This window comes from Adiantum capillus-veneris, chromosome 16, assembly GCF_014529385.1.
Source record: "Adiantum capillus-veneris isolate H3 chromosome 16, ASM1452938v2, whole genome shotgun sequence".
NCBI classification, from domain to species: Eukaryota; Viridiplantae; Streptophyta; class Polypodiopsida; order Polypodiales; family Pteridaceae; genus Adiantum; species Adiantum capillus-veneris.
Window position 1 is genome coordinate 106,698,122 of NC_140946.1, and position 8,614 is coordinate 106,706,735.

An 8,614-nucleotide genomic window follows, 5' to 3' on the forward strand; every position below is an offset into this window, starting at 1 on the left:
GATGTCTTATACATGAAAGGGGCTGATCTCGTGTTGAGACGTGTACCTTGGCGGGAGGAGCTTTACAGAGTGTTGGAAGAGAATCACGAAGGCGCATGTGGTGGCCATTTTGCTCTAAAGATCACCTTGCATAAGATTTTGCAAGAGGGGTATGTATGGCCTAGTTTGCACAAGGATGTTCACCATTGGTGTAGGTCTTGCAATAGGTGTCAAGCATTTGGGAAGAGAGTGTTGAAGCCAGAGCTACGAAAAACCATTATGGCGTTTGATGTGTTTGAAAAGTGGGGAATTGATGCAATAGGCCCGTTACCTATCACAAGCAGGGGCAAAAGCTATATTTTGACGGCAGTGGACTATCTCTCTAGATGGGCAGAGGCTATAGCAGTAAAACAGATCACTGCAAAGGATGTGGCAAAATTTGTGTATGATGAAATATGTTGCAAGTTTGGGGTGCCACTGGAGTTACTTTCAGATAAGGGGCCTGGCTTTAGAGCTAAACTGCTAGATTTTTTATGTGCAAAGATGAAGATTAGGCACCAGCATACCACTCCTTATTACCCGCAGTGTAATGGCTTAAATGAAAGGTTCAATGGTGAGTTGGTACAAATTCTTTCTAAAGTGACAGAGCACCAAGGAAAGAATTGGGATTTGGAATTGCCTAGTGCATTATGGGCTTACCGTACTTCAGTGAAGACAGGTACAGGGTTTACTCCATTTCATTTGGTGTATGGAAAGGAAGCACTATTGCCTGTGGAGGTAGAGTTGCCTGCGGTCAAGATGTTAGAGAAGTTGCTTGGGCCGCCTAGTGATGCATTCAAAGAGAGGCTCTTGCAGTTACAAGAGGTCCAGTTGGATAGGATGAGCGCATTGGAGCATTATGGGCAGATGCAGGATAAGGCTTTGGCAAAGATAAATGAAAAGGTCAAAAGTAAGGGTATCAAGAAACATGACTTGGTTTTGCGCTACAACAGTAAGCTGGACAGCACCTTCCAAAAGAAGTTTCAAATTAAGTGGGAAGGCCCTTTCAAGGTAGTAGAGTGTTTTCCAAATGGCACATATCAGCTGGCTAACCTGGATGGTATTCTACATAAGTCAAGGGTAAATGGGTTGCGTCTTAAGTTGTATCATGCCAGGTTGATGATGGTGGAGCAAGATGAGTTTTCTGAAGAGCGAGTGATGTCTGTGAGGGATGAGGAGACCTGTGATGCGGCGAGTCTCATATCTCTCTTTGCTGCTGCTGATCATGAATGATCTAGCAGGCTAGGGGATGGGCAAATTATGTCAGGAGTTTTTTGGAGCAAGGGATTGCGCATATGTACATACACATGCATGGTGCATCAAATAAAGAATTGCCCATTTTCCTTAGCCAGGTGGTTACGTGGGGCCCACATGTGTACAGGTAGGACAGCATGTACATAGTGCATCGATTTTCACTATTACCAATACCAGTGTGTTTTTTCTACAATAAGGAGGAGTTGGTAGCGCGTAAAAATTCTCGAGGAAGCTATCCGCGGGCCGACGACGTGAGGTCAGCAGGTGCGTCAGATGGCATCTAGTGGCGTCAAGAGGGCGAACGAGGTCAATATTTGCACGCAGATGAGGACGGACACAACGTGGGTGTTTGCTTGCGAGAATTATGCAGAAAGGTCATCATGAGGACTTTTTTTGGGGGCCACTTCACGTGGTGGCGAGGTGCATTATTGGAAAAAAGCTGAGTGCCAGGTGTGCGAATGATGCAAAAAGGTGACAACTATGCACTGCGAGGTCAGTTTTTGGCCTGTTCGGGGTCCGTTTGAGGTCATCTAAAAGGCCAAGGGTGCCCAACTAATAAAGCTAAGTGTGGGAACTGAAAAAACAGAGAGAAGACCAGAAAAAACGTGGAGAAGAGAGGAGGAACAGCCGCAGGTGTGTTTTTGCCCATTTTGGAGCCTGTTTTGGCCGTAAACTGCTCATCCGATGTCGGATTTGAGCACTTTGACATTGTAGACTGGGGTTTTGGGCCGTTCCGGACGCGATGGCGCTGTCCATTTTGCCAAATTCCTCACTCCTTTTCTGCTGTTTTTCTGTGTAATCTTCTCCAGTGAGTGAAGCTTCTTCTCCAATTTGTGATTGAATCTGGTATCTTTTACCCATATTGTGTGAGCTGTTTGCCCCATTGGTGTTGGCCCAAGCTCATTTGTATCTAAACATCAGAAATTCTTCTCTTTTGAGCTGAGTTTTTTGGGTGTGTGTGTGTGTGTGTGTGTGTGTGTCTGTGTGGAGTGGACAAGTGGATAGTTTCTCTCCTCTCACTCCAGAGGTGTGTTCCCTGTCTCGGCCAGGTGTGTTGTCTAAGCCGAGTGGTGCCGCATAGTGTGTGTGTGTGTGTATCTTTCCAAGAGTGTGTGTCGGGTCGTTATAGAGGCGCTGTGTGTGTTTTCATCCCGCTCACAACGCACTTCAAAGGTCTACTCGCATCGTGCACCTGAATTGTTTGAGCCAGGATTGGACTACTTGCTAGTCACTATTTGCGGTGAACCCACCTGGTACAAAGAGGCCATTCAAATGGACGATAGCATGAAGTGGGAGGAGGCTATGCAATCTAAGTATTAATCAATTTTACTCATTGAAACTTGGAAATTGATAGAGTTACCTATGGATAAACAGGAATTCCCATGCAAATGGGTGTACAAGAAGAATTATATCACAGATGATATTGAGCCTAAGTATAAGGCAAGATTGGTTGCTAAAGGGTTCAAGCAAATGAAATGCGTGGATTTCAATGAAATATTTTGACCAATGGTCAAGATGACTACATTGCGTCTTGTGCTTGGCCTACTAGCCATCGAGGACTTGGAATTGGTCCAAATGGATGTGAAGATAGCATTTTTTCATTGGTATCTTGAGGAGGATGTATAAATGAAATAACTAGAGGGTTTTGTGATAAAGCCTAAGCAGCCAACACCGGAGGAAGTGGTGTGTAGACTTAAGAAAACTTTGTATGGATTAAAGCAAGGCTCAAGGAAATGGTACATCAAGGTTGATAAGTACATTCAATCCCAAGGTTACGTACGAAGCCAAGAGGATCACTGCTTGTACACAAAGAGGTTGAACGATGGTTCCCTCCTCATTTTGATTTTGTACATGGATGATATGCTCATATCCGGGAAGTCAAAAGATGAGATTGTACTTCTCAAGGATACCTTAAGCAAGCAGTTTGCTATAAAAGATTTGGGTGATGCACATCACTTTCTTGGTATGCGTATCAAGAGAGATCACAAACGTTGTATACTTGAACTTTCACAGGAAGAGAGAGAGAGAGAGAGAGAGAGAGAGAGAGAGAGAGTGAGAGAGAGAGAGAGAGAGAGAGAGAGAGCGAGAGAAAATGCGGGCAAGTTATGAGGGGGAGGAGGGGAGAGAGAGAGAGAGAGAGAGAGAATTTTTAAAAATCAATTTAAATTTGGATTAAATACTTTAAACTCTTCTAAACACAATTAAACACTTTTACTCTCATCTTTTCAACTTTACTATCATATCATGCATTATAGTCTTTCCTTCTTTTGAAAGGGCTTTTCCCTTTACCAATGGGAAGATTATTTTTGGAGTTAAATATCTACAAGATCATTTGCGCCACAAGAGTTTTATGTTGTGGAAAAATTGCTATCTACAAAGTTTGTGGTGCTAGTGGAAGATGGCACCGTCTCAAATTCGAGTGGCATGGCTGCTTCCTTGGTGGATGTTCCCTACATAGACCTTACTAGTCCAAGCAAAGAACAACTCTTTGGAGAGCAAGCATTGCAAAACTCTAGCAAAGTAAGGAGTTCAAATAGTATCTTGTCATTTTTTAATGCAATGACGAAGCCCAACACCATGACGAAGCTTCTTTCAAAGATAGTGGAAACCAAACAAATGTCAAAAATACCAAAGGTGTAACATGGTGTTTGAGTTTCCACCGACCTTAGGAAAGGTTCATCCAATGGATTCTATGGAACATAAGTATGATCCACACCATTGGACCAAATTGCAAAACTCAAACATGGCATTTCTTGGCGTGTGTTGCAAAAGTCAGTGTCTAGGTGCTCTAAAGTGTCTTAATGAAAGTTATCCCAAATTGGTTAATTTTGGGTATCCAAACACAACCAATTTCAATGCCAATATGCTAAAATTACCTTGCATGAGAGATTTTTGTGACGGACTTGGTGGCAAGCTTACTTGCCACTATTGCAATCAACCGCCCATTTGTTTGCATACATATGATTGCTTTGTATATTATGTCATGCCAAGGAATGAAAGCATGACCAGATTTGATGGTACATTAAGGAGCTCACCAACATGACATGAGGGAAGAGTCATCAAAAGGCCTCACTGATAAAACCAAAGAAATGTTGCACGAGTGTGCATAGAGACTTGCAGGAGTGTGCATAGAGACATGCAGGCGCAAGAAACGTACAAATATGTGTAGCAAAGAAAATTGTGACAACAAATTTGATGCAAGGAGGGGGGCTAGCCATGTACTTAGTGAGCAAGAATTTCTAGATGTTGATGAGGCAATGGATCCCTTAGTGGACAACAATTGGTGAGTATGCTTACCAATTTTTGTTGTTTGTTCATATTATTTCAAAGTAATTTAACTCTAAAATATAGGTTTTGAAGGTCCGTGACTGCAACAAGAAATGGGCCAACAAAGGAGAGCTTTGGTGTGGACTCCTTGTTGCGACTAAAAAGAGCTTGCACATATGATTTTTTTCCACAAAAGCAGTTTTCCTAGGGAAGGAGCGAAATGGTAGTGGTGGTGATTTGTGTTCAAAATGTCTACGGTTGGTCCTTCATCGGGATTGGATTTGGTTAATCAAATGCAACGAAGTGGACCTGGAGATCTTTGGCATGCTTGGGTGCACTTTGATCACAGTCATTAAGTGGAAGATTGGGTCACCATGGCATTCCACGTTTACAATCCAAGGTTTGTTCTCTTATAAACATATTTTTGAAGTTTGGCATATCTTAAGAAACAACCAACGACATGTTTACTAATGTGCATGTCTCGTGTTGTAGCATGCAATATCTCCTTACTATTGCAACTTGTGAGATGAAAGAGGAGACATGGAAGCACAAATTACTTTTTGGTAGTGCATAAATGAAGTTATGGATGGTCATGGATGTGAGAGAGCAAATTTCCATGGATTCATGGTGGACGAAGCTCAAGCCAACTGGAATGCAGTTCGCACCGTGTTCAATGGTGGTAAAGACAAACATCAGTAAGAGCGATCTTGGCTTTTTCCTTGGAAACAAAGTATGGTGGCACACATCACAAAGTACATTGTCTCTTCATCTTAAAAAACTCACAAAGACATGTGCAAAAAGTGATGTTTAGCACCCTCTAAAGAGGTAGTTGCAGGAAAATCTCGTCTCCTTCGACAATGGTGGTGGAAAAATGAAAATTGCATGGATAAAAACATCCCTGCAATAAACTCTTGGTTGATTTTGTTGGAGGTGCATATTGCACATTGGGGGAGCATCATAACAGCAATATAGAGAAGTGTTGATGGGGCAAACGCTCCAAGAACCAACTTGGCCGAGAGAAAGCATGGTAGTTGGCTTGCAATCGAAGAGTTCAAAAAAAAATTCTCATTGTATGAATCATGTACTTTAGATATGGAAAATACAATACTATAAAGCACGAAGGCGGTTTCTTGCTCTCAAGGTAAACATATTGGAAAGGGTCCTTCACTAGAGAGGCTCAAGGAAAGAGTTTCCTCTAGTTTAGCACAAGTGATAAGAGTAGTAAAGGAGGCTACATTTGGAACACCCATGTATAAGGCTCGCACCCCTCTTAAAGGAGACAAAGAAGTTGTTTGGCAAAAGCGAGGGCCATCGATTGTGATTGATGTTGAGGATGAATCAACACATAGACGAGATAACAATGCAAAAACACGTGACTGGAAAACACACGGAAGGCCAAGGAAGATCATTTTCACAAAAGATTCAGGGATAGTAGATGAGAGTGAGAATTTCAAACAGAAGACAAAGTTTTGTGTTTTGCAATGAAATGTCAATGAAGCTATGTGAGCAATCAGAAGAAACCCTCTCGACAATCGTATGACATGCAGTGGCACCCCCAGCGATGGAAAAAGTTGTGGACAAAATATAGTGGCATATACTAAAGGGACTCCTGCACCATCCTTTGAGATATATAGAAAACAACCAAATGGGCCACTCAGATAGTGGTTTTGGTTCTATTCCGGGCATGTTATTCATTGCTATGTGGTGGATCATAATATAGAACCAAGGCTAGCTCCTCCTCCAACAATTTGGTCGGTTAATCTAGGAACAAATCTCATCGGTGAAGAAGTTTAGGTACTACTTGAAGAAGGATTTCAAGTGGAGATAGTTGGAAAATATCAAGAAAGTGCATCAACGATGCAAACTCCTCCAGGGGTGGAGGTGTTTCCTCTTTCACTTCAACAAAAGCAGGTAGCAATGGTTCAATACTGAGAAATGGCATAATAATCAAATTTCGGACTTCCATTTTAGAGGGGGCAGCTAAGAAAATTGGTCTCCCTCTTTGTTTAAAGGCTAAGGTGATTGAAGAGAAATGGATTGTAGACAAATCACATGAAGTCTTCAAGGTTGAGCATCACGCATTAGACGGACATGTGGGGGTGCAGGAGGTGCACATCAAGGATGAGACCTATTGCACATGCCCTGATTTCACTGACAGGGAGGCAAGAAAAAATCTTATTTGGCTTGCAAGCACTTGTACTTCATTTTCTTGAGAGTTCTTGGATTGAGCCAAAATGAAAACATGTTCATACATCAACCCGTGCTAAGCAAAGTACATGTCTACAATGCTCTTAGGTGTGAATGCACATATCCAAACTTAGAGTTAAGCCCCATGATGGTTTAATTTTGTGACACATTTTTTGCCAATTATTGTAGCTCGCAAAGTTGATATGGATTGGGTAGGAATTGGACCTTTGGTAAATATTTTTTGGATTATCTTGATTAATGAATTGTTTGGTCACCCTTTTCATTAGCATTAATCTTGTTGTAAATTGACTTAGGTGTATATTTGAGAGAGAGAGAGAGAGAGAGAGAGAGAGAGAGAGAGAGAGAGAGAGAGACCAAGGCCGATAAAGGATCAAGAGTATCAAGAAAGAAGATATATATATATATGTGTGTGTGTGTGTGTGTGTGTGTGTGTGTGTGTGTGTGTGTGTGTGTGTGTGTGTGTGTGTGTGTGTGTGTGTATGTGAGAGTGTGTGTGTGTGTGTATGTATGTATATATGTGTGTGTGTGTGTGTGTGTGTGTGTGTGTGTGTGTGTGTGTGTGTGTGTGTGTGTGTGTGTGTGTGTGTGTGTGTGTATATATATACACACACATGTATATATATGTGTGTGTGTGTGTGTGTGCGTAGCAGTTTTAAATCTATATACATATACGCAAACGAACACTAGCTGTTCACAAACCATAAATTCTAGAAAAGTACAGTGGCATTGCACAATAATTTATTTGCAGTTGAAAATAAATTTTGTACAAGGTAATGAAGATAACAAGATATAGTTCAAGAATCCATAAACCCAAAGTCTGGGATAATTTGCATCACATTAAGATATCCTCCATTTGTTAAGAACTGGACAATTTAATCAAGGAAGGTAGCCCTCACCTGCACCCATAGCCACAAGAAAACAATTCGTTAGCACGTGACTGTACGCAGGTGATGCAGGGCATCCCAGTTGTTATCCATGTCACCTTAAAAAAACATATCGTTCTTAACAAGTATATTGTTAAGTTTTGAAATAAACCATTCTTTGGCAATTTTGCCAATCTGATAAAGGAACTTGCACACCCATAAAGTAGCTATGTATCTGTTTATTCCTCAATTTAATATATATATGTATATCTCTTTTTTTTTAAACATCTTTTGCTACACTAAGTTTTTTGGAGAAATGCAAAACTTCCTTTTTGATCTGATAGGAGAGAATTTCACTCATTTGCGGTAGGTAAAGTTAATCTCAAGCAAAAAACACAGCTCAATTAAGGACAACCTCATCCTTGTGGTTTGAGAACATTTAGAACAGATCCTACTATAAGGACCGATTTTTTAAAACACCTTGAGATATCTTTAAAAAGGATCTTTAAAGATTTTTACACATTTATAAATCTGAGTACACTCCCCCTGTTAAGATTTATATATATATTTTTATAAAAAGACTATATTTCTCAAGAAATATTAATGCTTATCATGTCATGTCTGTTATATTGTATCACTAGCCAGAAATAAACTGTTGTTTTAATTAAAAAATATAAAGCCCTAGGTGAGTCAGTCCTTCGATCAGACTCGGACCTGGTCCGAGACAGATACGACATAAGAAAAACCAGAAAAGATCAGTATAAAATGGAGTTTATATGACTTTCCATAAAACCAAGGTCTTTATAACCTACTCCTAGAAGCACTATTGTATATACTGCAAGATGCTAGGTTAGAGTCAGCTCCTATATATTTTTTTAGTGTTTTTTTTTAAACCAACAAATTTTATAGAATAGCCAAGGTTCCAACCCAGCCAAGCCATATGGAACTCGATTTCCCTATTGAAGTAAAGGTAATTCACCGAACAATATCAAAAAGAACATCAT